The sequence below is a fragment of the Anomaloglossus baeobatrachus genome, chromosome 4 (assembly GCF_048569485.1).
Source record: "Anomaloglossus baeobatrachus isolate aAnoBae1 chromosome 4, aAnoBae1.hap1, whole genome shotgun sequence".
NCBI classification, from domain to species: Eukaryota; Metazoa; Chordata; class Amphibia; order Anura; family Aromobatidae; genus Anomaloglossus; species Anomaloglossus baeobatrachus.
Window position 1 is genome coordinate 592,664,435 of NC_134356.1, and position 27,661 is coordinate 592,692,095.

A 27,661-nucleotide genomic window follows, 5' to 3' on the forward strand; every position below is an offset into this window, starting at 1 on the left:
ACCAGCGGAGGGTGTCATAATGTTTAGGACCCCCCCCCCGCTCCAGATGGCTAGCCCTCACTATCCCTATTTCCAACTGGCTTGTGTCCACCACCAACATCCAGGTGCAGAGTGTGTTAAAGACAAAACTACATGTAATACACAATAGCGTTAAATGTAGGTTTTTTCACTGAATAGATATTCAATCTGAAAACTTGATATTTGTTAGAAGGGAGCGACAGGGTCTGCCACGCAGGCTCCTGCAGCTCCTCCCGACGCGTTTCCCCCCCTTCTAACGCAATGAAAGGGGGTTCATCAGGGGTACAAGATAGAAGACACCTGTAAGAAAGACAGACATGTGTCACTAATCAAATTCAGGATTAAATATGCTTCCTTGAACCAATGTGTGCAGCAAAGATGACTTACTTAGAAAATGGTTAAAGCCAGTGACTCAATAAGTCTTCTGACCAGGATAGGTGCGACAGGTATTACTGTATCCTTTTTTTTCCACAAGATCCCCTATTGTTCCATCAGGATAAATGGACTTATAAGAGGGGTTATGTCTTTGGACTTACTACAAAACAAAACAAAAAGAGTGAAGAGGAAAAAGTCCCTTAGGGCAACATGCAGATTGCACAGAGTCACTACGACAAGGATGGCAATAAACACATAGAAAGAACCTGATTCCTCCTCAATGAACCATGGCCCAACGGATGTGTATTGGTCTCCAATTCACGTGAATAGAGAACCTGCGATGTATAATCAAAATATCACCATTAGAGTCATGATGGAGTAGGGGGCCATCCCCCCCCAAAAAGAAAAAAAAAAAAAAAATTTATTTAAATAGAGGCAATTATATCTACCCTATTGCATCAAATGAGTCAAGGTAGTGGTTGTTCCAGCCTAATTCCTGGAGAATTCTCACCACAGGGTTCCTGAATGTAAAATAAAGGAGTCTACATCATACCCCCATTTCGTGTATCAACATGCGTAAAATTCTTGAAAACCACATATGACATAGGATCACTATAATGTGGATGGTAATAAAAGATAAAAGATGCAAAAAGAACCTGATTGTTCCTTAGTGATCAGGGGTCCAACGGATGTATTATATTCTCCAATTTAAATGAAGAGAGAATCTGTAATGTACAATCAAAATATCCCTGTTAGAGCCATGATGGAGCAGAGGGCCATACCCCAAAAGGCCATTATATCTACCCTTTGACACCAATATGTCAGGGTCGGAGTAGTTCCAGCCTGATTCCTGGAGAATTTTCATAACACGGCTCCTAGATGTGAAAAAAAGGGGACTCCATCATACCCCCATTTACATATCAGTCATGCATAAACCCTCAAATCACAAAAAAAAAAAAAAAATATACCTGCAAAAGAGAAGATACCATCCGAGGAACATCTATGTAACAACCTGCTGCAGTCAGCAATAAATGATAGGCCACCGATAGAGGGGAGAGCAGAATATATGCCTGTAATGAAAGGACTTCCTTATTAGTCCTAGGAATTAAAAAAGTACTGAGGTCCCACCTGTTATAGGTCAGACCTACAAAAGCAGACTAAATCAGTATCAATGGGGGGCCCCCTTATGAACATACAAAGCATTCGCCCCTCCTGTAGCCCTAAACCGAAGTGCCAACCAATCCTATTATATAAAGATTTGATTTTAATCTTACCTTTGCAGTCTTCTCTTCTGCAGGGGGCATCGCGCTCATACATGCTTACCACACATTGAAGCGGAGCCTCTCCCACTGCTCTTTCCAGACACAGCAGTTTGATTGATCTTTCTGGAAAAAATTGCAGCATATTAGACAGAGATAGCATGGAATCCAATCAGATTTCAGCCTGTAATCCACATCTACATTTCAAAGTCTGCACATCTTGAAATCCCATAAAGACGTAGGAGTTGCTACCCTCCCCTTTCATTGTGTAGTTATGTCCCCCTTCCTGGACCACTTCCTGGTAAACATGTCCCCATCCTGATATATATTTATTACATTCTGGTATATTTGTCCCCATCATGGCCCCATCCTGGTAAATGTACCCCATCCCAGCATATTCCTCATCCTGGTAAATGTTCCCCCATCCCGGCATGTATCTCATCTTGGTAAATGTACCCCATTCCTAGTAAATGTTCCCCCATCCTGGTAAATGTACCCCCATCCTGGTAAATACAGTTAGGTCCAGAAATATTTGGACAGTGACACAAGTTTTGTTATTTTAGCTGTTTACAAAAACATGTTCAGAAATACAATTATATATATAATATGGGCTGAAAGTGTACACTCCCAGCTGCAATATGAGAGTTTTCACATCCAAATCGGAGAAAGGGTTTAGGAATCATAGCTCTGTAATGCATAGCCTCCTATTTTTCAGGAGACCAAAAGTAATTGGACAAGGGACTCTAAGGGCTGCAATTAACTCTGAAGGCGTCTCCCTCGTTAACCTGTAATCAATGAAGTAGTTAAAAGGTCTGGGGTTGATTACAGGTGTGTGGTTTTGCATTTGGAAGCTGTTGCTGTGACCAGACAACATGCGGTCTAAGGAACTCTCAATTGAGGTGAAGCAGAACATCCTGAGGCTGAAAAAAAAGAAAAAATCCATCAGAGAGATAGCAGACATGATTGGAGTAGCAAAATCAACAGTCGGGTACATTCTGAGAAAAAAGGAATTGACTGGTGAGCTTGGGAACTCAAAAAGGCCTGGGCGTCCACGGATGACAACAGTGGTGGATGATCGCTGCATACTTTCTTTTGGAAGAAGAACCCGTTCACAACATCAACTGAAGTCCAGAACACTCTCAGTGAAGTAGGTGTATCTGTCTCTAAGTCAACAGTAAAGAGAAGACTCCATGAAAGTAAATACAAAGGGTTCACATCTAGATGCAAACCATTCATCAATTCCAAAAATAGACAGGCCAGAGTTAAATTTGCTGAAAAACACCTCATGAAGCCAGCTCAGTTCTGGAAAAGTATTCTATGGACAGATGAGACCAAGATCAACCTGTACCAGAATGATGGGAAGAAAAAAGTTTGGAGAAGAAAGGGAACGGCACATGATCCAAGGCACACCACATCCTCTGTAAAACATGGTGGAGGCAACGTGATGGCATGGGCATGCATGGCTTTCAATGGCACTGGGTCACTTGTGTTTATTGATGACATAACAGCAGACAAGAGTAGCCGGATGAATTCTGAAGTGTACCGGGATATACTGTCAGCCCAGATTCAGCCAAATGCCGCAAAGTTGATCGGACGGCGCTTCATAGTACAGATGGACAATGACCCCAAGCATACAGCCAAAAGCTACCCAGGAGTTCATGAGTGCAAAAAAGTGGAACATTCTGCAATGGCCAAGTCAATCACCAGATCTTAACCCAATTGAGCATGCATTTCACTTGCTCAAATCCAGACTTAAGACGGAAAGACCCACAAACAAGCAAGACCTGAAGGCTGCGACTGTAAAGGCCTGGCAAAGCATTAAGAAGGAGTAAACCCAGCGTTTGGTGATGTCCATGGGTTCCAGACTTAAGGCAGTGATTGCCTCCAAAGGATTCGCAACAAAATATTGAAAATAAAAATATTTTGTTTGGGTTTGGTTTATTTGTCCAATTACTTTTGACCTCCTAAAATGTGGAGTGTTTGTAAATAAATGTGTACAATTCCTACAATTTCTATCAGATATTTTTGTTCAAACCTTCAAATTAAACGTTACAATCTGCACTTGAATTCTGTTGTAGAGGTTTCATTTCAAATCCAATGTGGTGGCATGCAGAGCCCAACTCGCGAAAATTGTGTCACTGTCCAAATATTTCTGGACCTAACTGTATCCCCCTTCCTGGCATGTTCCCCTTCCTAGTAAATGTTCCCCATCCCAACACGTTCCCCCATCCTGCTAAATATTCCCCATCCTGACATGTTCCACATCCTGGTAAATATTCCCCATCCCGACATGTTCCCCCATTCTGGTAAATGTACCCCATCCCGATATGTTTCCCCATTTCGACATGTTCCCCCATCCTGGTAAATGTTCCCCTTCCTGGTAAATGTACCAGATCCTGGCATGTTTTCCCCATCCTGTCATGCATGTTTCCCCCATCCTGTCATGCATGTTTCCCCCATCCTGGCATGCATGTTTACCTCATCCTAGCATGCATGTTTCCCCCATCCTGGCATGCATGCTTCCCGCATTCTGGCATGCATGTTTCCCGCATCCTGACATGCATGTTTCCCCCATCCTGGCATGTATGTTTCCGCCATCCTGGTATGCATGTTTTCCCCATCCTGTCATGCATGTTTTACCCATCCTGTCATGCATGTTTCCCCCATCCTGGCATGTTTGTTTCCCCCATCCTGTCATGCATGTTTCCCCCATCCTGGCATGTTAGTTTCCCCCATCCTGGCATGTTAGTTTGCCCCATCCTGGCATGTTCGTTTGCCCCATCCTGGCATGTTAGTTTCCCCCATCCTGGCATGTTAGTTTCCCCCATCCTGGCATGTTTGTTTCCTCCATCCTGGCATGCATGTTTCCTCCATGCTGGCACTGCCCCCCCTCCTTGGCACAGTTGCACACAAGTTAAATAAAAACAAAAAAACATACAACTCACCTTCCAGCACCCGCTTCACCGCTGCGCACTGCTGGGTCCTCAGTTCCCGCGCGGCCAGAAGACGTCATTACGACAGCTCCGCTTACTGATGCTCCTCCGTCTCCTACAGACCGTCATTACGACAGCGCCGCTTACTGACGCTCCTCTGTCTCCTACAGACCTGCGGCCTAGGAGAGGAGGAGTGTCAGAGCAAGGAGAAATGTCCCTCCGCTCCAAAACTTTGAACTGCCGGCATGACTGCACCAGCAGTGCAAAGCGGCAGGATGAGGCGACAGCGCGCGTGCCGGCAGAAAGGGCTCTGCGTGCCACGGCTGGCACGCGTGCCATAGGTTCGCCATCACTGGTGTAGAGGGATCATTCTAAAGGGGGCTTTACAGGCTACGATATCGTTAATGTTTTATCGTCAGGGTTACGTTGTTAGTGACGCACATCCGGCATCATTAACGATATCGCAGCGTGTGACACTTACCAGCGACCTTAAGCGACCTCAAAAATGGTGAAAATTGTTCACCATGGAGAGGTCGCCCCAAAACCAAAAATCGGTAATGGTTGATTATCGATGTTGTTCGTCGCGCCGACGGCAGCAAACATCGCTGTGTGTGACACCGCAGGAGCGAAGAACGTCTGCTTACCTGCCACCGGCCGCAATGCGGAAGGAAGGAGGTGGGCGGGATGTTACGTCCCGCTCATCTGCGCCCCACCGCTTTGATTGGCCGGCCGCTTAGTGACGTCGCGGTGACGTTGCTGTGATGCCGAACATCCCTCCTCCTTGAGGGAGGGATTGTTCGGCAGTCACAGCGACGACGACGATCAGGTAAGTGCGTGTGACGCTGCCGTAGCGATAATGTTTGCTGCGGCAGCGATCACACGATATCGCACACACGACGGGGGCAGGTGCTTACACACTCGATATCGCTAGCAATTGATAGCGATATCGTAGTGTGTAAAGCCCGCTTTATTCTTATATCCACATTGAAACATAACCAAAAGGTAGAAGATATAGATTAGATATTAGAAAAAAATGTGACAGTGATGGAGATCAATGAGTGGAACACGTTTCCACGAGAGGTGGTGAGTGCCAGAGGATGGACAAATATCTGTCTGAGATGTTTTTGTAAAGCGGGCTTTACACACTGCGATATCGGTCCCGATATCGCTAGTGTGGGTTCCCGCCCCCATCTGTTGCGCGACACGGGCAAATCGCTGCCCGTGCCGCACAACATCGCCCAGGCCCGTCACACATACTTACCTGCCCGGCGACGTCGTTGTGACCGGCGAACCGCTTCCTTTCTAAGGGGGCGGTCCGTGCGGTGTCACACCGACGTCACTGAGCGGCCGCTCAATAGCAGCGGAGGGGCGGAGCTGAGCGGGACGTAACATCCCGCCCACCTCGTTCCTTCCGCATAGCGGCCGGGAGGCAGGTAAGGAGAGCTTCCTCGTTCCTGCGGTGTCACACGGAGCGATGTGTGCTGCCGCAGGAACGAGGAACAACCTCGTTACTGCTGCAGTAACGATTTTTGAGAATGGACCCCCATGTCACCGATGAGCGATTTTGCATGTTTTTGCAACAATGCAAAATCGCTCATCGGTGTCACACGCAACGGCATCGCTAATGCGGCCGGATGTGTGTCACCAATTCCGTGACCCCAACGAGTTCGCATTAGCGATGTCGTAGCGTGTAAAGCCCCCTTTAATCCTGCATTGAGCAGGGATTTGGTCACGATGGCCATGGAGGTTCTTTCCAATTCTAACATTCTATGATCCTATTGAAGGAAGGTGTGTATGCTGGGCCATGATGCTTCCTTACTCCTTAGCCAGTGGGACTTGGTGCTTGTAAACCACTTTGGGCAGGGTGTGCAACACCTACAGTTCTCTTTATGGCAACATCCACCACCCTGCAGCCGGTCACGGTCGTAGACGTAGCATATAGACATACGACACTGAAGTTCTCTTGGCAAAGCAAATAGAACAGTTTATTTGATCCTCCACTTTTATGACAGACATAGCCACAATTCTATGATCCTGCTGCTGCTTTCTTCTGGGGTACTTTGCCTGACCTATCCCACTAGTTGTAACCTTGTCCTCCAGCTGCTTGGCCCATGCTGCCACTTCCCCCTCTTCTCTTTTTGGCTACCCCTGGTTCTCTCACTGCCTCGGATGGCTTCTAGTCATTCAACTTCCTTTTGGCTCGTCCAAGGTCCTCTCTGCCCTGATTGCCGTGTAGTCCCTGGACTCTTCTAAGTCCGTCCCAAGGTGAGCTGTAGGCTCCGGACCCTTGGAGGATACCACCAGGTTCTCCAAAAGACCCAATTTACAAGGCCACACCCTCACTCCAGGAACACCAATGCAGAACTGAAACCCCACAAGGCCCATCTCACTAACCAACCCACTGGCCATCTGTCATTCCTCCCACCTTGCTCAAAGTTCCTTTACAACCAGAAAGTGTCTGACACTGCTACATCTATAAAGCCTACACCCTGAGCCTCCTTGGCTAAAGTATATATATATATATATATATATATATATATATATATATATATATATATATATATATACCATTAATACAGTTACAATACAGTACACATTATGGAATAACACATTTCTACGTTAAATTCTCGGCCTCTAGGTGGTGCACAGTTCTGGCTCTGCTACATCGAGAAACTACCTCATCTAGCAGCAGCATTTCTAGCACATTCTCTATAAGCTGCAACATGTGTATCGTCACTGGGCCGGTGATGAAGGGATGTCTTGTGGATGTCCCGGAGGCCTGGCCCAGCTTCGTGGCCCCAAGGTGTCCACGAAGGGATGAAGGGAAAATTGGTGGGGATGTTAGGAGTAGTTGTCTCGTGATGCCACCTGTGATGTGCGGCCAGGGATTAGCCGCCGCTGCGGGTGTTGTCCTCTGGGGCGGATGGTGGCCACCACCGGTGTTGTGGAGTGTAAGGCCTTCCTTTCTGTGCTCTTTAGTGTGGATCCTTGTGACTTGAAATTACTTAGCGACCACAGTTCTGTGTTTAAGTTTCCGTCCCACTTAGCAGGCAGTGTGAATCCTTTGTTGGGCCTGACCGTGATCACGACTCCGGACTCTATATGCCACTGTGCTCCGGGATCTTGTGGTGGCTAGAGGGACGTGAAATCCCCCTGTCCAGCAGAATCTGATGGCAGAACATGAAGTGTATGCCACCCTAGGGCTCTGCACTCTGAACTGCGCTGGTACTGAGGGAGCTATTGAGCTCCACCTCCAGCTACCGTGTTGCTCCTGTGTCTCATTAGCTCACCCGGTATCTCCTACTCTTCTCTCCTCCTGAGGGTAAGCTGCAGCATTCCCAACACCCGGTCCGGAGGGAGCTCTGAGACATCACCCTCCGCCGGTCCCGAGAGAGCTCTTAAGCACTCCTCTCGGTGGCCGTGTTCTTGACTCTTCCGAGTCTGTAACTGTTGTGAGGTAAATGTGTCTGTGTTCTCTCACTTCCCCTGTGCTGCCCCTTCCTGATGACTCACTCGTGGTTGGGAAAGTCCCGTTGCTATGGCGACCGCCTCTAGCTCAGTTCCAGTGGAAAAGCACCTAAACTGTGTGTTGTGTAATGTGATAATCACCAGTGGTTAACCTCTTCCTTACCCGGGATGAGTACTGCACCTTAAGTGAGATGCAATACCCTGTGGCGACTAAATCCTCAGGGGCGCCACATATACAATACATTTCGCACAAAACACATAGCATAAAATAAGGTAGGGGTGGGGGAAGCACAACCACCTCCTAAACTATGATTCTATGAAACCAGGCAGTAAATAACCTGGGTTTCACCTCTGCATAGACTCATACCTGTAATCAATAAACCTAACCCCTAACTCAGTAGTGAGGGGGTGGTTGTCTCGAGCCCCACGTTCATTGGAGCTACTGTTACTCTTAACTATATTGGCAAGTGCAGAGTGCCTACATCGTTAAGCTGTGCATTAAAGCAGGGAGACTCAATCTCCCTGCACTGCCACTCTCCACTCTCTGACTCTGCCATTCTGTGGCTTGCGGTCTATCTATAGCCTTCGGTCTACAGAACAGTAGGATAGCGTAAAGAATGGCATTGCTCCTGTGAGGGGTTATGTCACAGGAAGGGGTGGGACCTCCTCCGCCTAGCTAATACCAGGAAGCTGCGTTGTGCTGTGGCTGCTGGAGAGATGAGGCTCGCGGAGAGATTTAACTGCTAGAGGACTGAGCTGCTGTATAATGCAGCCATGTTCTTTTTATACATAGGACTCAGCATGAAAGATCTGAGGCATTGTTTTCAGGGCACAGATAAGTGGATGTTCCTATTTGGCTTGGAGGCGTCATGTTCAAAGGTTGCACAAGGAAGGAGCTGCATATTAGAGAGGTTGAACATGTTAGGGGCTGCTAGGGGAAAAGGGTGATTTTGAATGCGAGCGTGTGTGCTGGAGAGCTATTCAGGAATGGAGGTGATGTTACCCCCATAGGACACCATGGAAAATGTTGATGTTACTTAGCTTGGGGGATAATGTGGTGGCCATTATACAGAGTGAGAGTTACTGCATGAGTCATTCTGAGCTTGGGGGGGGGGGGGGGTCATACAGCACTGGAGCTAATTCAGGGTTATTATATAGTTTGGGGCTAATAGAAGGGCCATTATACAGTTTGCAGGCTATTGTGGGGGTCATAGTACAGTTTGGGGGTTAATATTGGAGCCATTGTACAGTGTGGGAGCTAAAGTGGAGACCATTATACAGTTTGAGGTTTACTCTGGGGGCCCTCATACAGTGTAGATGGAAGGCTCTCATACATTGTAGGGACTCTGTGGAGGTCCTCATAAAGTGTGGGGGCCATTATACAGTGTTGGAGATAATGTGAAGGCCATTATACAGTTTTGAGCCTACTGTTGGGGCCATTATACAGTTTAAGGGCTACTGTGGGAGATATCATAAAATGTACGGACTACTGTAGGGGCTATTATACAGTGTGGGTTCTACTGTGGTGGTTATTATACTATGTTTTGGGGGAGCATTTGAGACATTATACTATGTACTGCGGAGCTGTGGATGCATTTTAATGTGTGTAACGGAGCTGTGGGCCCATCATACTGTGTATAGGGGACATGTGGGCCCATCATTCTGTTTATAGAGTGGCTGTAGGGACATTGTACTCTGTATAATGGAGCTGTGGGCACACCAAACTTTATATAGGGGATTTGTGGGTCCATCATTCTGTGTATAGGGGAGCTGTAGGCCTATTAATTATACTATGTATAAGGGACATGGGGCCCATCATCATTTTGTGTATATGTACCGCCCCGCGCTCGGCTGCAGCCGAGCTGCTCGGATCCGGGCTCGTTGGTGGATGGCTCGAGTGCCTCCGGACCCGGGGTCACTTCGCTTTGAAAGGGGGGTGCTGGCGCTTTTGGTGGGGGTTAGGTAGGTGCACGGCCGGAGCCGTGCTTGAGTTTGTGACGCCACCCACGGGTCGTGGTGAAGTTGGACACCACCGCTGCCATTACTGGGCACCCGGTGGAGATGGTAGTGCAGCAAGATGTTAACCCCTCCGTGGGCAGGGATGATGGCCCCGGGACCCGTTGGGGATAGCTGGGCGGTGCAGGGCGGTGTGCGGCCGGATGGCACTGTTGTACTCACGGTTATTGCCACACACACGTCTCTGGTAAACCAAGTTGATGGTGGTCGGTGCCCGCAGCCGGCTGCGTCTGGTCCCCCACCCGGTTCGGTGGTCTTGGCCTTTTTCCTGCACCGTGTTGTGTATCTGTGGTCTGCCTGCGCTTCAGAGACGGGAGTCCGCTCCCCGGCTTTGTGGAGGTCAGGAGAGCCCTTTTGCCCGCAGGCGCTGGCCCGTGGGATCTCTCTGCCTGTGCGGTGGCTGTCTATCCCCCTCAGTGGGCTGTTGTCTTCAGTCGGGACTTGGGTGGGAAAGGACCTATAATCCAGACCGCAATCAGTTAATTAACTCAGTCCAGTGGATTCTGGACCTCGTTTCAGGGTCTGAGCACCCTCCCTGTGTGCTCCGGTTTCCGAGTGGGTTCCCCGGGTCAGTACCGGCGGGCCACTACCCTGTCCCGGTCCACCACGGTTCCACCGAGCCATCTTTCCGGCTCTATACTAACATATTTACAAGTATGATTACTTCTGGTTCATCCCAAGACGGGAGGCACTATGCTTTAACGTTGCAACATATAAAAACATTTTTATTAAACAGGAATGGGACGGGACCGGGTCCTTTCATTTGCCCACCCAAGCAAACCTAAACCTTGATGCTGCCTCTAAAAACATGTCACCACCCTTTTCCCCAGTCCAGGAATCGGGTTCGGGTCCGGGTCTTGCCCATACGGGCCGGGTAATACGTTCCTTACCCAGCAGTCTCTCAGAGGCCCCACGTCCAGGGGACCCCTGACCCGGAGGGTTGTCACCGATCTGCATGGTGATGGGACCTCGGCCTCCTCTACCGCAGGCCCTTCCTCCAACTCACCTCCCCGGGGACTGTAGGACCTGAAATGGTGGTCTGGGATTATTTACAAGCCCAAAAGTTTTTGGGTGGCCTGCAAGTTCTCAGGCATGTTCATTTAAACGGGCAGTAACGGGGATCAAACAAAGTCCCAACGGGGACGGGCAGTATGGTAGCCTGGTATCGCTACCTCACTCAACAGTCTTCTTCATCCTCCTCAGGACTGTATGGCAGGGGAGGGGACTGGGTGTGCCTCCGGGCACTGCGGCTCACCCTCCTTTTCACATTGAGGGCGAACCATCCCCTCTCCCCGCAATGCCAGGTGTAGCTCACCAGCTCTCCGGGCTCCAAGTCCCACTCGAGGTGACCAACGGGCAAGTGCGGGTACACGTCCCTGCGGGACACAAACACTTCCGCCTCCAGGCTGGGCTCAAAGATAAACCCCCATCCAACGCGGGGGTCAAACTGCCGGACTTGGCCTTTGTAGGTCGGGCCCCGTATCCGGTAGGTGGCGCTGCAGAGATTTTCTTTTTCTCTGATGGTCCGGGCCAGCACCTCCGCCTTCTGCTTCTCTCGGGCCACAATCTCCCGGCCCAGCTGGCCCTGCTGCCGCTCCCAATAAGGAGCGTCCTCCTGCTCTGGTTCCCTTTGTGCAGAGGTCGGGCCCAGCCGGAGCTACCCCGTGCCGGCTACGACCGACACCTTCTACACTGGGGAGCTCCGCTGTGTCGTGGCCTGCTTAGCTGCCTCCCAGCGGCAACCCCGCGTCACCTCAGCCGAGGCTTGGAACCTAGGAGCGGCCAGCTTTACCTGCTGGGCTGGCTTCCGGACAATGGCCACCTCCATCTTGGCCGGACTGCAGGGGCCTGGATATCTTGGGGCGCGGTCACTTACGGGACTGGCGGGTCCGCACCGGGAACGGGCATCCTCTGTAGATGGGTCTTCCATGGATGCAGTATTGGCGCCGGTCGGATGACTGGCCGTCCGCGGGCTGCTTCCATCGGCGGGTCCTCGCGGGCGGATTGGACGGACTCCGCTGCCGGTGTCGGGGGCAGCGGACCGAGCGGGGGAGCAGCGGCAGCCGGTACGGGCAGTGAGGGAGGCAACATAGAGGGCAGGGGCAGACCGGGTCCCTCAGCCGCGTCGGCCAGTCCCTCAGGGACACAGGGGCTTGGGTCGCGTACCTGCTCCTCCAAAATTGCCTCCACTTCACGTACCCGCACGGCAGCAGCTATCTCCTCCATCTCGGCCACCCACCGCTCCATCCATCAGGAAGCGCACCTGGGCTTGCAGATGGCGGCACATCAGCGTCGTCGGGGCTTCCACCCACACTGCTGTTCCAGGTGCGGGCTCCGGTGCTGCGAGCTTGCGGGACGGGTCGGCCATGGCGCTTTCGCGGGGTCCAGGAACCATAAATGTGGCAGGATCCTGGAGTCCCTGCCATTTATCAGCTTGGTCACATGTCGCTGAATCTTCAACCGACCCCCTCGGTCTTTTCGCTTTTCGACCTCTCGCTTTGCTGCACGTCGCGTTCCCAGGGGGCGGAGCTTCAGTTTTTCACGCTCTTTCTGCGGGGAAGACGACTCTGGTGGGAATCTTCACGCTAAAAGATGGCGGCAAGATAGCGGACTCTGAGAATATCGCAACGGATCACCGCTGACTTCACTTCAAGGCGCACTTCACTAGGTAAGTGAATGGGTAAGTATCCTGTTCGTGACGCCAGAAGAGTCGATGTGTACTGACCTGCTCGGATCCGGGCTCGTTGGTGGGTGGCTCAAGTGCCTCCGGACCCGGGGTCACTTCGCTCTGAACGGAGGATGCTGACACTTTTGGTGGGGGTTAGGTAGGTGCACGGCCGGAGCCGTGCTTGAGTTCGTGACGCCACCCACGGGTTGTGGTGAAGTTGGACACCACCGCTGCGATTACTGGGCACCCGCGGGAGATGGTAGTGCAGCAAGATGTTAACCCCTCCGTGGGTAGGGATGATCTTCTTCTTGTCTTCAGTCGGGACTTGGGTGGGAAAGGACCTATAGTCCAGACCGCAATCAGTTAATTAACCCAGTCCAGTGGATTCTGGACCTCGTTTCAGGGTCTGAGTACCCCCCTGTGTGCTCTGGTTTCCGAGTCAGTTCCCCGGGGCAGTACGGGCGGGCCACTACCCTGTCCCGGTCCACCACGGTTCCACCGAGCCATCTTCCCGGCTCCTGCAGGCTAAGGCCACCGTTTGCCTCCTAGCCAAAGGTCCCCGGGCTCCAACCCCGGCACCTGTCAGACTGTCACAGGCCTGTCCTACAGGCCTGACCTTCTCCACTGCTCAGCACTCAACTAGACTCTGACTAAACTGTGCTGTGTTTTCCTGCCTCAGACCCTCTGAACTCATCGGTGGGCGTGGCCAACCACCTGGCTCCACCCCCTGGTGTGTCCATCCAGCACTGAGGGAGGTGACTAGGTTTTAATGGTTGGCTGATGACACCTTATTGAGGGACAGGTGTAGTGTGGGGGTCTATCTGTGACTAACTGGCTAGTCCAGGGCGTCACATATAGGGTGGCTGTAGGGACATCATACTCTATATAAGGGAGCTGTGGGCCCATCATACTATGTATAGGGGACATGGGGCCCATCATTTTGTGTATAGGGTGGCTGTAGGGACATCATACTCTGTATAAGAGAGCTGTGGGCACATCAAACTGTGTATAGGGGATCTGTGGGCCCATCGTTCTGTGTATAGGGGAGCTATGGGAACATTATACTCTGTATAAGGGAGAAAAAACAAAAAGCCAGCACTAAATGTGCACTTCAGCACTAAAAATTCCAAACTGTACTTATTATAAAAATTTTGAGATTTTTGGCAAAAAATTGCAATTTCTTGAGCTGCCTCGCCACATCACGGCAAATCTCATTTGAGGCAGTCCTACACTAAAATATTTTTATAAAATGTGCCATACGACCTCACATATGAATAGTAGAACTGCTCTTAGCAGCACTCACCTGGTCTATTTCAATCCCGTACCCATGACTGAGTCATGGCTGTGGGCGGGACAGGTCCAAGCAAATGCTGCATGACGTAAATAGCCTGTGGACAAGGCCTGATGACTTAATGTGAACAGTCACCAACCGCCAAAATCTAGACAGATGGAATACATCCCAAATTGAGGTGCATAGCATACATGCATAAGGGAGCTGTAGGCCCATCATCTAATATATAAAGCTCAATGTATGTGTGTATGTGTGTATGTGTGTATGTGTATATGTCCGCTAAAGGAATCCGCACCGTCGCATGTAAAAATCACGAAATTTTGCACAGACACCCCATGTGACTCAGGGAACGTCATAGACTATGTTTGGGCAGGAAAATTTAACCCCGTGCTTTCCAGTTACGCTACAAAATCCTACAGCCATTAAACTGAATGGAGTTGGGAACTATAAGCTATAAATAGCAACTGTCAGTGGTTGCTATAGGAACAAAATTAAATGTTAGTATAAGATAGAATAGACGGATAGAGAGAGACAGAAAAAGACAGACAGACAGACTGGGAAAGAGACAGACTGGGAAAGAGACAGACTGGGAAAGAGACAGACTGGGAAAGAGACGACCGGGAAAAGAGGCGGCCGGGCAAAGAGGCGGCCGGGCAAAGAGGCGGCCGGGCAAAGAGGCGGCCGGGCAAAGAGGCGGCCGGGCAAAGAGGCGGCCCGGCAAAGAGACGGCCCGGGAAAGAGACGGCCCGGGAAAGAGACGGCCCGGGAAAGAGACGGCCCGGGAAAGAGACGGCCCGGGAAAGAGACGGCCCGGGAAAGAGACGGCCGTAATAGGTTGCGGTAATGTGCGGTAATAGGGGCACATAGGGAAGCAGGGGCTCCGTTTTTGTGTGTCAGTAGGATGAGGAGCTTGTTCAGCTTGGGAGGAGATAGGGAAGATGCTGGAAATGTGAGAAGTGAAATGTGTGTCTTTGTTGTAATCTCTGTAGACAAGTCATGGCTGGAAAAAGTTATGTCAGTCTGGGCTAGATGGAAAAGACGGGAAAGTGAGAAACTCCATCTAAAAGAATGTCAGCTGTAAGTCACTATAACTATTCTGTAGTCACTTGTATATTCTGCTGGACTTATATGTCACAATATGGCGGTAATATAAGTGTTGGTCTTTGTGTAGAGATTTATCTTCAGTAACAGCATAGTTGTCTGCTGAGGTTCCTCTGTACTATCAATCAGGGTGCGCTACACCTCTGCATGGACACTTAGGAGATTTTTGCTTGCAGTACTGACCATTGGCTATAGATTCTTGTTTGGAACGTATGGATAGGAGAAGCTAAATAATGGATCCTTTGTTGACAGAAAATTGTGTCATGACAAATGGACTGTGTTCTGATGATTCAGTCTGCATTTTGACAGCATCTGAAGGATCCAGTGTTGGGGGTGGTGGCACCGAAGTGGAAGTGTGTGGACAGCCATCTTGGGAGAGAAGAGTGAGAGCTGCTAGGCAGAGGACGTGTGAATCTTCATGCAACGCCATCCATGGGAGCCGTGTGACCTGGTGAGACGAAAACCACTCCAGTTAACAGAAGACAATGTCCCGATCAGTTACTCCAGCAAGGGAGAAGCAATGTTTAAAGCAAGGAGTGGAGACAAAAGTCCCAGGAACTGGTATCAGTGATGCATCTGGATTGCCCTCCTGCAGTTCAGCTGTGGTACCATGCATCAGTATCTGAATCGCTGCTTTCCTCTCAACCACGCAGTTGGATGGACATAATTTGGCATTATTACAGCAAACAGAACCAGGTCAGTAAGTCCTGAGCTCAGACCTCACCACAGTGATCATGGAGAGAGCGTGAATGCAAAAGCAGTTAACTTGGCACCAAACTTAGTGCAGCAGATATAGGTACCCAATCAGTGCCCAACAGACCTTTTTGAGCTATTAGTGTCTGAACCGGACTACCGCTTTAGGAAAGTATACACAACATTTTATCGAACATTTCTTAAGTGAATTACCTACAGGGTGGAAGGAAAAGGAGATTTAGAGGTTTTGTTAAGTTTGTGAACTTCTGTGTTGCACCACCAATAGGCCATCTTTGACATCCATCTGATTACTTCTTTATACTAGATCAACTTAAAACTTCTCAGCCACCACACTAGGCGGGTATACTAATAGGCAAATAATAGTAACGTAGTGACTACATCTGGGCCTACTGAGTTGTGCAGCACAATGGTCCTGGTCTGTATTGACTGGGTTTATGGTAATCTATTTGGAATCTTTCTTTCGTTATTGGAAAAGCATTTTATTCAAGTTTTTTAGTAAAGAGTTCCTTTGGCAAATTTTATGTTTGGATATTTTCCTTGTTCACTGTTTTGCTGTATGCTGGGGAGCACACCCTGGTACACGGTCTACCTATGGCCAACAAAAAATAATACCAACAGTGTGGAAAATATACATAATTACCAAAGAGGGGAATTCCAACTAAACCTATTTGGTAAGAGATTGACAAGGGTGACTTACACCTGCTTACAGCTTCCTGTGAGACAGCTGAAACTATCAAGCTCGTTGCCTCCATGTGAGTGAAGTTCAGTTGACAACAATGTACACCTCTGTCCTTCTGCCATCCCTGAATGGGAAACCACTCTGCCATCAAAGGGCCACCACATCCTGTATGTATCTATGTAACATATCCCTCCATCCTACATGTTTTCTTATAAAAGGGATGCACCCCAATGCAACAACCAAATTCCAACAACTAAGGGTTCACTCACATCATATAAATACACTGATTGCATCTTATGCAATCTTATGCTACTTATGGCCATGTAAAATGGCTGAGACTTGCCAATGCAACTCTATGGGTACAAGAAAAAAAAAAAAGACAGCACACGGACCATCTTTATGCTGTTCACATTTTACAGTTATATTACCATCCCGTAGCATAGAACACTGTAAATGGTTGTGTAAATGATTGTAGAATAATACTTGCTGAGAAAAAAATGCATTGTATATGCATATCATACGGCTGTGACAAAGATGCTATGGTGTTTCCCCAAAAATAAGACCTACCCCGAAAATAAGGCCTAACAGGAGTTTTCAGCAAGGCTTAAATATAAGCCCTACCCTAAAAATAAGACCTAGTCACGGGTCAATAATAAAATGTCAATACAGCTAAAAAAGTTAAAGAATACTGCAGGACACTTCATTTTAGAAAACTAGACACCTCCCCAAAAGAGAGAAGAAAGAAGACAGAAGACCCTGTGATCATACTCACCAGATGACGACCAGGAGCAGTGGAACGCATCAAGGACCTTCGGGGAAACGCACAAGATCGCACACACACACAATTACACATCAGATCACACACCCACACTCACCACATCCAGCGTTATCAATTGCACAAGTACCTGGGACACTGTGCAGTGGAGTGCCAGGACCTGCAGGTGGAACTGTGACGCCCTGGACTAGCCAGGTAGTCACAGACATAACATCACACACACACCCTCCCCTGGATAGTCTACATCAGTCAAACAAAATCCTTGGTGCCTCCCTCCAGGGTCTGATGTCCACACCAGGTGGGGCGGAGCCAGGCAGTTGGCCCCACCCACCAAGGAGTTCACAGGCCTAAAGGCGGGAAAAAGCAGTGAGTTGTAGTTCAGTTTTGGAGTTGAGTGGAAGTGGAGTGAGGAGTTGAGGTTGGAGTGGAGAAACTGCTAGTGTCTGGGTAGGAGCCCAGGCACTGTCAGCAAGGTCGGCAGACGGTGGTGGCCGTCTGCAGGAGTTAGTGGACCTCTGCGGAACCGTAGGACCGGGGTCGGGCGGTGGCCCGCCGGTACCGAACCGGGGAGCGGAGTGAAGCTAAGCACAAAGGCAGGGCCATCGGACCCCGACTAGGCTGGGAGCCGCCGACAACAGTCAAATCCGAGAGTGACCGGAACCTCAGGGGTTTCCTAACACCCAAGACCCGACAGAAGGCAACAGTCCACACAGTGAGGATAAAAAGCCACCACCATAGGCTAGAGATCCAAGGGCCAGCACCTGCGGGCAAAACGGGCTCCTTTGGTACATATACGCCGGGGAGCGGACTACCATTGGGAAACCATCGGAGTCAACACATTCTACACAGGTGAAGGGAAAGACAGCCACCATCAACCTGTCTGGGGAGAGCAAAGACACTGCAGCCGGCTGCGGGACCCGTCCATCCAGCCGTTTGGTTTACCAGAGACTCTGAATTTGTGCCTGAGGGAGTCCCACAGTGCCATCCGGCACCGCGCAACACTGCCCCTGCAACCCTGCACCCCAGCCATCCAGCCTCCCCGTTCCACCACCGGGCCCCGGGATCACCAACCCCTACCCACGGAGGGGGAACCAACATCCTAGCTGCTCCCTGCCATCGCTCCCGGGATCCCCGTCACCAGCAGCGGTGGTGCCCATTATCACCACGACCCGTGGGTGGCGTCACAAACTATCTCCCAAAACAAACCACCTCCTTTTCACTCGTGGGCGAGGAATGCTGCTCGAGTCCCCGAGCAGCAGCAGCCCCGGACCCGAGCGTAGCGAGCGCGGCCCCTCCGCCCGCGTCAGAACACAAGGAGGACCCAGCGGTGGAACGCAGCATAGTGACAAGAGAGCAGAGAGTCCCCTGCTGGCTGGAAGCAAGTGGTATCACCGGATGTGTGGAGTGTGTGTGCGATCTTATGAGTGTATGTATGAGTGTGCGTGTGTGTGTTTGAGTGTGTGTATGCAATCTTATCAGGGGCTGGCTGGCACAATTTAGCCTGGGGGGCAACCACAAAGCAGTGGCCCTCAAGTTGCGGCAGCCTGCCAATGGACTGTTCATCTCTGGACGCTGCTTTAAAGCAGCAGTGGTAACAGGCTTTATGAACAGGCTGGTGCATTATATATATATATATATATATATATATATATATATATATATATATATATACACAGAACCGCGCTTACTGCGTACATAGATACTGCAAAAGAACCAAGATGACTACATACAGTAGATACGGGAACTGAAGCGAGCTTATTGGAGCAGAGCTGAGATATGGGAGCAGAACCAAGATTACTACAGAGATAGGGGAGCAGAACCGAGCATACTGCCGCGATATGGGAGAAGAACCAAGCTTACTACAGAGATATGTGAGCAGAACCAAGCTTACTACAAAGATATGGGAGCAGAACCGAGCATACTACTACAGAGATATGGGAACAGAACCGAGCTTACTACAGAGATATGGGAGCAGAACCGAGCTTACTACAGAGATATGTGAGCAGAACCGAGCTTACTACAGAGATATGGGAGCAGAACCAAGCTTACTACAGAGATATGGGAGCAGAACCAAGCTTACTACAGAGATAGGGGAACAGGACCGAGCTTACTACAGAGATATGGGAGCAGAACCAAGCTTACTACAGAGATATGAGAGCAAAACTGAGCTTACTACAGAGATATGGGAGCAGAGCAGCGCTTACTACAGAGATATGGGAGCAGAACCGAGCTTACTACAGAGATATGGGAGCAGAACCAAGATTACTACAGAGATATGGGAGCAGACCCGAGCATACTACAGAGATATGGGAGCAGAACCGAGCTTAGTGTACCAATACAGGAACACAATCGTACTTACTCAGTCTTCTACATAGAAACAGCAACAGAACCAAGCCTCCTACATACATACGGGAACAGAACAAGCTTACTGCATACACATAGCACTAGAACAAAGCTTACTACTTAAATATGGTACCATAACTGAGCTTACTATATAGATATGGGAGCAAAACCATGCTTACTACATAGTTACAGTACCATAACCCAGCTAACTACTTGTTGCTTCTATATTTTGAATGTTAAACACGCACAGCAAACTGATGGCACACGGACTACACACTGATGCCATCTGTGTGCTGTGCGTATTTTTCACGACCCATAGACTTCTATTGACCATAGTCATCTGTGCTGCAGGAAAAAAAACAGACATCACTATATGTAAAATACACAGACATGCGAGTAGCACCATAGGATATAATGAATATATGCGGTAAAAAAAAAAACGGATATAACACGTACCAGAAACATGGACATGTGAAGGAGGAATTAAGGTGATAGTTACGTCACAGTGCAGGAATGGGTTAATTTACTTGTCTTTTCATAAACACAGAAAGACAAATTAAATTCTCTAACACATGTGAATAAGCCCTTAGGGCCCGTGTCCACGATCAGTGTCGGCAGCGTCTTGGACGCAAAGTGTTTTCACTGAGTCCAAAATGCTGCATTGTACAGCACACGCACAGTGAATGGATTTACAGAAATCTCCGGCCCCCTGGGCTTCTTTAGACTCTCCATAAATTGACCTGTGGTGCAAGTTTCTGAGCTGCAGTTTGTGAATTTATTCTAAGAGATGCTAGAGCTCTGAGCGGGAAAATACAGCAAAAATCCACTGTCAGTGACCCTGATCGTGTGCACGGACAGCACGTCTCCGCTAGAGAAAGTACACTGCGTCCAGACCGTGAGGAAGCCTGATGGTGGGCACTCACCCTTAAAGATATAAGATACAAATGTTTTACACATACACCACAACACTATAACGGTATGTGGCCACGGTCCAGACATGCTGCATCCTGGAGGCAGCGTGTCCTCTCCTGTAGGGCCGCGAGTACTCTCCGAAGGGACTGTAGCTGCCTGTGCCCACAGTCAGGGTTAAGGCCGCTGCGGTCGTTTTCTCTGAGGAAAACACTCGCGTCTCCGTAGCAATAAAGTGACATGCTGCAGCTCGGGGATCCACGCCACAGGTCAGCTTTTGCTGTGGGACGGGCAGTACATGCGCAGTGGGCATGGAATTTTTAGAAATCCATCCACTGTGCTTGTATTGTACAACACAGCGTATTGGATGCAGCAAAACCACTCTACATCCAAAACACTGAACCCTGATCATGGTCATGTACCCTTACATACACACATCATACACACATACATAGAACCCCACAAACACGGACATGCAAACATACAGTACAGACACGTACACCCACACGACATACACACATGTACACAGATTTATTCACATTAAGCAGATACATATTTGAAGATAATCACAAACATATAAACATACACATACATAAATAGACACAATCCTGTACACACAGACATGCACACATACTGGGGGGCTTTTACTTTTGATGATTGAGGACACTTCTCTTGCCTTCTGTGTGGCCTACAGACTTGTTTGACGCTCCTCTTCGGTGAGGAGGCAGCGCACGCTGCATGACGCAGGACCAGGATTTTCAGGGCCCCATACTGGCAAAATTTTCAGGCCCCTTGAGACTCTGCCCAGGCTCCACCCCAGCTCCGCCTCCACCCCTCAAACCTTCCATAGTACCACCGCCATTCTTGGAAAAACTCCACTTCTGCAAACCGTCCTCACAAACCAAATATTAACCATTGTTCGGCTCAGCTATGCAGCACAGTCGTCATTTTGACAGCCTGAAAAAAACTGCATGCACCATGTTTTTGGGTTATCAAAATGACAAGCTCCAGACGGAATCATCAGCCATATGTGTGTATATCTAATATATAAAACTCAGTGTATGTATGTGTGTGTGTATGTCCACTAAAGGAATTTGCACCGTCGCATTTACAATCACAAAATTTTGCACGGACACCTCATGTGACTCAGGGAGTGTCATAGACTATGTTTTGACGGGAAAATGTAACCCCGCGCTTTACAGTTACTCTCCAAAATCCTGCCTCCATTAAACTGAATGGAGGTGGGAGCGACAGGCTATTAATAGCAACTGTCAGTGGTTGCTATAGGAACAAAATAAACTGTTAGTATAAGAAGCTTATGTGTGAGATAATAAGATGTCGGTGAGGAAACTGATAGAGAGACAGCCGGGGAAAGAGACAAGCCTGGAAAGAGACAAGCCTGGAAAGAGACAAGCCTGGAAAGAGACAAGCCTGGAAAGAGACAAGCCTGGAAAGAGACAAGCCTGGAAAGAGACAGACTGATAGAAATACAGACAGACAAAGAAAGACACAGACAGAGAGACAGACAGACAGCGACACACAGACAGACAGACTGGGGGAGAGACAGTTACTATCCCGGGCAACGCCCGTGTACTACAGCTAGTGTGTGTATATATATATATATATATATATATATATATATAAATTGAGGATGCAGGCTGCTGGCTGTGTGTATATATAATATAGAGTCTGTATGTATGTATGTATGTATGTATGTATGTATGTATATATATATATATATACACATATATATATATACACTCTACGCATCGGGTATTCTAGAATTTACGTATTGTGTAGTTAATGCATGATTTTTGTTATATATATATTATATATATAGATGTTGTTGTGTGTAGTTACCAAGTTTTTGTGTAGGGCGCTGTACATGTTCTGGGTGTTGTCTGGGTGTGGCGGGGGGTGAGAGCGGTGTTGTTTGTGTGTTGCGTTGTTTGTGGAGCGCTGTGTGTCTGTAGCGTTGTGTGTGGGTGTTGCGCGGTTTGTGTGGGTGTGAGGTGTGTGTGTGTGTGTTTTGGTGGGAGGTCTGTTTTGTGCAATGTGTGTGTGTTGCGCGGTATGTGCGTATATTTGTGTGTGCCGCGGTGTTTGTGTGTTGGGTGTTGTGTGTGTGCGGCGTTGTCTGTGTGTGTGGGTGTCTGTGTAGGGCGGTGTTTGTGGTTCCCAGTGTGTGTGTGGTGTGTTGTGCAGTGCGTGTGTGGCGGTCGGTGTGTGTGTGTGTGTGTGTGTGTGTTTTGGGGGGAGGTGTGCATCCCCCATCATGCGCCATCCCCATGCTGCGCACCCCCCATCGTGCTCCATCCCCCCATGCTGCGCACCCCCCATCGTGCTCCATCCCCCCATGCTGCGCACCCCCCATCGTGCTCCATCCCCCCATGCTGCGCACCCCCCATCGTGCTCCATCCCCCATGCTGCGCACCCCCCCATCGTGCTCCATCCCCCATGCTGCGCACCCCCCATCGTGCTCCATCCCACATGCTGCGCACCCCCCATCATGCTCCATCCCCCATGCTGCGCACCCCCCATCATGCTCCATCCCCCATGCTGCGCACCCCCCATCGTGCTCCATACCACATGCTGCGCACCCCCCATCATGCTCCATCCCCCATGCTGCGCACCCCCCATCGTGCTCCATCCCCCATTCTGCACACTCCCCATTGTGCTCCATCCCCCATGCTGCGCACTCCCCATTGTGCTCCATCCCCCATGCTGCGCACTCCTCATCGTGCTCCATCCCCCATGCTGCGCATTCCCCATCGTGCTCCATCCCCCATGCTGCGCATTCCCCATCGTGCTCCATCACCCATGCTGCGCACTCCCAAATGTGCTCCATCCCCATGCTGCGCACTCCCCATTGTGCTCCATCTTCCATGCTGCACACTCCTCATCGTGCTCCATCCCCCATGCTGCGCACTCCTCATCGTGCTCCATCCCCCATGCTGCGCACTCCTCATCGTGCTCCATCCCCCATGCTGCGCATTCCCCATCGTGCTCCATCCCCCATGCTGCGCACTCCCAAACGTGCTCCATCCCCCATGCTGCGCACTCCCAAAAGTGCTCCATCCCCCATGCTGCGCACTCCCCATCGTGCTCCATCCCCCATGCTGCTCCATCCCCCATGCTGCGCATTCCCCATCGTGCTCCATCCCCCATGCTGCGCACTCCCCATCGTGCTCCATCCCCCATGCTGCGCATTCCCCATCGTGCTCCATCCCCCATGCTGCGCATTCCCCATCGTGCTCCATCCCATATGCTGTGCACTCCTCATCGTGCTCCATCCCCCATGCTGCGCACCCCCCATCGTGCTCCATCCCCCATGCTGCGCACCCCCCATCGTGTTCCATCCCCCTTGCTGCGCACTCCCCATCGTGCTCCATCCCCCATGCTGCGCACCCCCCATCGTGCTCCATCCCCCATGCTGTGCACCCCCCATCGTGCTCCATCCCCCATGCTGTGCACCCCCCATCGTGCTCCACAGTCACACATCAGAAAGTATACACGCACACATCTGATCGCATACACTCACACCCCACTTCTGCCTGTGCCCTCCGGTGGGAGGTCCCAGCAGCTGTGCTGCACGCCGTGCTCCTCTGCTTTCTACCGACACACACACACCCGATCGCATACACGCACACACCCGATCGCATACACGCACACACACACTGACGATATCGCACATACGCGCTCACACACTCACAACATCCGGAGATACCACATGCTTCTGGCCATGTGATCCTCCGGCAGGTCCTGGAAGATCACTGCACGCACAGGATCGCCGCCGAGAAGCAAGCGATATCACGGGATGTTGTGAGTGTGTGGATGCGATCTGATGTGTGTGTGAGGTGTGTGTGAGAGTGAGTGTGATCTGATGTGTGTGTGTGTTCCTATGTGTGTGCGTGTGTGTGTTCCGCCGCTGCAGGACCTTGATGCGCTCACCTGGGAGCCGGTGTACGCTGGTAACCATGCTAGACAATATTACATGGTTACCAGCGTACCCCGCCCCCCGCTCGCACGGGAGCCCACACCAGCGTACGCCGTCAACCCCAGCAATGCGAGGGTATGTGTCGGCTGGGTTGGTGGCGTACGCTGATGTGGGCTCCCGGGGGTACAGCACTCACCTGGGAGTCGGGTCTCCATGTCGTTTCGGGGAATGCGTGCAGGGGGCGGGGCCAGAACGAGCGTGCAATGCGTGAGGGGGGCGGGGCGTAGCCGAGTTGCTAATGCGTGCAGGGTGCCGGGGCGAGGCCAATCAGTGTGGGGGGCGGAGCCGAGGCGAGGCAAACGGCCAATCCGTGCGGGGGGGCGGAGCCGAGGCGAGCGGCCAATCCGCTGTTTGTCACCGTAAGGACACAATTTTGGAGCAAGACAGACAGACAGACAGAATAAGGCAATTATATATATAGATATAAATCTAGAGTCTGCTGGCTGCATATACAGTGGGTACGGACGGAAAGTATACTTGTTTAATAAATTTGCAAAACTTTCTAAATTTCTGTTTTCTTCTGTCCAGATGGGGGTTGGGGGCAGAGTGTACAACAAGGAGAAAAAAAATAATTTTTTTGAATTTACCAAATGGCTGCAATGAACCTGAGTGAAAAATGTAAAGGGGTCTGAATACTTTCCGTACCCACTGTGTATAATATAGAGGTTGGGGGCTGCATATAGTGTATACACATAGACATAATGCAGACAGTAGTGTGCTCCTGTATATACAGTATGGTGCTGTGTATGAGCCGAGAGACAGACAGACGCACACCGCTCCGCTCCATGCCCACAGGCGCACACCGCTCCGCTCCATGCCCACAGCGCTCCGCTCCATGCCCACGGGCGCACACGGCTCCGCTCCATGCCCACGGGCGCACACAGCTCCGCTCCATGCCCACAGGCGCACACGGCTCCGCTCCATGCCCACAGGCGCACACGGCCCTGCTCCATGCCCACAGGCGCACACGGCTCCGCTCCATGCCCACAGGCGCACACGGCTCCGCTCCATGCCCACAGGCGCACACGACTCCGCTCCATGCCCACAGGCGCACACGGCTCCGCTCCATGCCCACAGGCGCACACGGCTCCGCTCTATGCCCACACGGCTCCGCTCCATGCCCACAGGCGCACACGGCCCCGCTCCATGCCCACAGGCGCACACGGCTCCGCTCCATGCCCACAGGCGCACACGGCTCTGCTCCATGCCCACAGGCGCACATGGCTCCGCTCCATGCCCACAGGCGCACATGGCTCCGCTCCATGCCCACAGGCGCACACGGCTCCGCTCCATGCCCACACGGCTCCGCTCCATGCCCACAGGCGCACATGGCTCCGCTCAATGCCCACAGGCGCACACGGCTCCGCTCAATGCCCACAGGCGCACACGGCTCCGCTCCATGCCCACAGGCGCACACGGCTCCGCTCCATGCCCACAGGCGCACACGGCTCCGCTCCATGCCCACAGGCGCACACGGCCCCGCTCCATTCCCACAGGCGCACACGGCTCCGCTCCATGCCCACAGGCGCACACGGCCCCGCTCCATGCCCACAGGCGCACACGGCCCCGCTCCATGCCCACAGGCGCACACGGCCCCGCTCCATGCCCACAGGCGCACACGGCCCCGCTCCATGCCCACAGGCGCACACGGCCCCGCTCCATGCCCACAGGCGCACACGGCTCCGCTCCATGTCCACAGGCGCACACGGCTCCACTCCATGCCCACAGGCGCACACCGCTCCGCTCCATGCCCACAGGCGCACACCGCTCCGCTCCATGCCCACGGGCGCACACCGCTCCGCTCCATGCCCACACGGCTCCGCTCCATGCCCACAGGCGCACACCGCTCCGCTCCATGCCCACGGGCGCACACCGCTCCGCTCCATGCCCACGGGCGCACACCGCTCCGCTCCATGCCCACACGGCTCCGCTCCATGCCCACAGGCGCACACGGCCCCGCTCCATGCCCACAGGCGCACACGGCTCCGCTCCATGCCCACAGGCGCACACGGCTCCGCTCCATGCCCACAGGCGCACACGGCTCCGCTCCATGCCCACACGGCTCCGCTCCATGCCCACAGGCGCACATGGCTCCGCTCCATGCCCACAGGCGCACACGGCTCCGCTCCATGCCCACAGGCGCACACGGCTCCGCTCCATGCCCACAGGCGCACACGGCTTCGCTCCATGCCCACAGGCGCACACGGCTCCGCTCCATGCCCACAGGCGCACACGGCCCCGCTCCATGCCCACAGGCGCACACGGCCCCGCTCCATGCCCACAGGCGCACACGGCCCCGCTCCATGCCCACAGGCGCACACGGCCCCGCTCCATGCCCACAGGCGCACACGGCCCCGCTCCATGCCCACAGGCGCACACGGCTCCGCTCCATGCCCACAGGTGCACACGGCTCCGCTCCATGTCCACAGGCGCACACGGCTCCGCTCCATGCCCACAGGCGCACACCGCTCCGCTCCATGCCCACAGGCGCACACCGCTCCGCTCCATGCCCACAGGCGCACACCGCTCCGCTCCATGCCCACGGGCGCACACCGCTCCGCTCCATGCCCACGGGCGCACACGGCTCCGCTCCATGCCCACACGGCTCCGCTCCATGCCCACACGGCTCCGCTCCATGCCCACACGGCTCCGCTCCATGCCCACATGGCTCCGCTCCATGCCCACACGGCTCTGCTTCATTCAAATATAGACACACACAGCTTACATGCACATATACAAACACATTGCCCTACTGCATGCACCTACATACACAGCTCTAATACATGCACCTATTAAACACAACCGTTAAATACTGCACATATAAACACAGCATTACAAGCACATTTACTTACAAACACACATTACCTCATGTTGCCGTTCCTGATCAGTGCAGACCAGGAGATGAGACGCTGGGAGCTGCATAGAGGATGCATCAGCTGCAGGACCTGATGTAAGTAATTTCAGGACCTTTCACCTGCTGCCGCTCCAACAGCCTCCGTTCATCTCCCGGCAGCTTCCTCCCCTGCACCGATCACATAGTTTAGTGCAGAGCAGCAGCGGGAGGGCAGCTTTCGGTGAGCGGCCGGTTCTCCCTCCTTGCTTCTGGGCCCCATAC

At 51.6% G+C, this 27,661-nt stretch overlaps 1 long non-coding RNA gene across 1 annotated transcript; it reads right to left on the bottom strand.

Annotated features, from left to right (window-relative positions):
- On the bottom strand, positions 1-27,592 carry LOC142301864 (uncharacterized). The gene is made up of 8 exons (XR_012752901.1): positions 27,412-27,592; positions 1,362-1,463; positions 1,198-1,268; positions 1,050-1,118; positions 843-914; positions 660-728; positions 406-553; positions 1-318 (listed from the first exon to the last, which is right to left on the bottom strand). It is a non-coding gene; the product is annotated as an uncharacterized LOC142301864 (long non-coding RNA).
- Between the last annotated feature and the right edge of the window lie 69 nt (positions 27,593-27,661).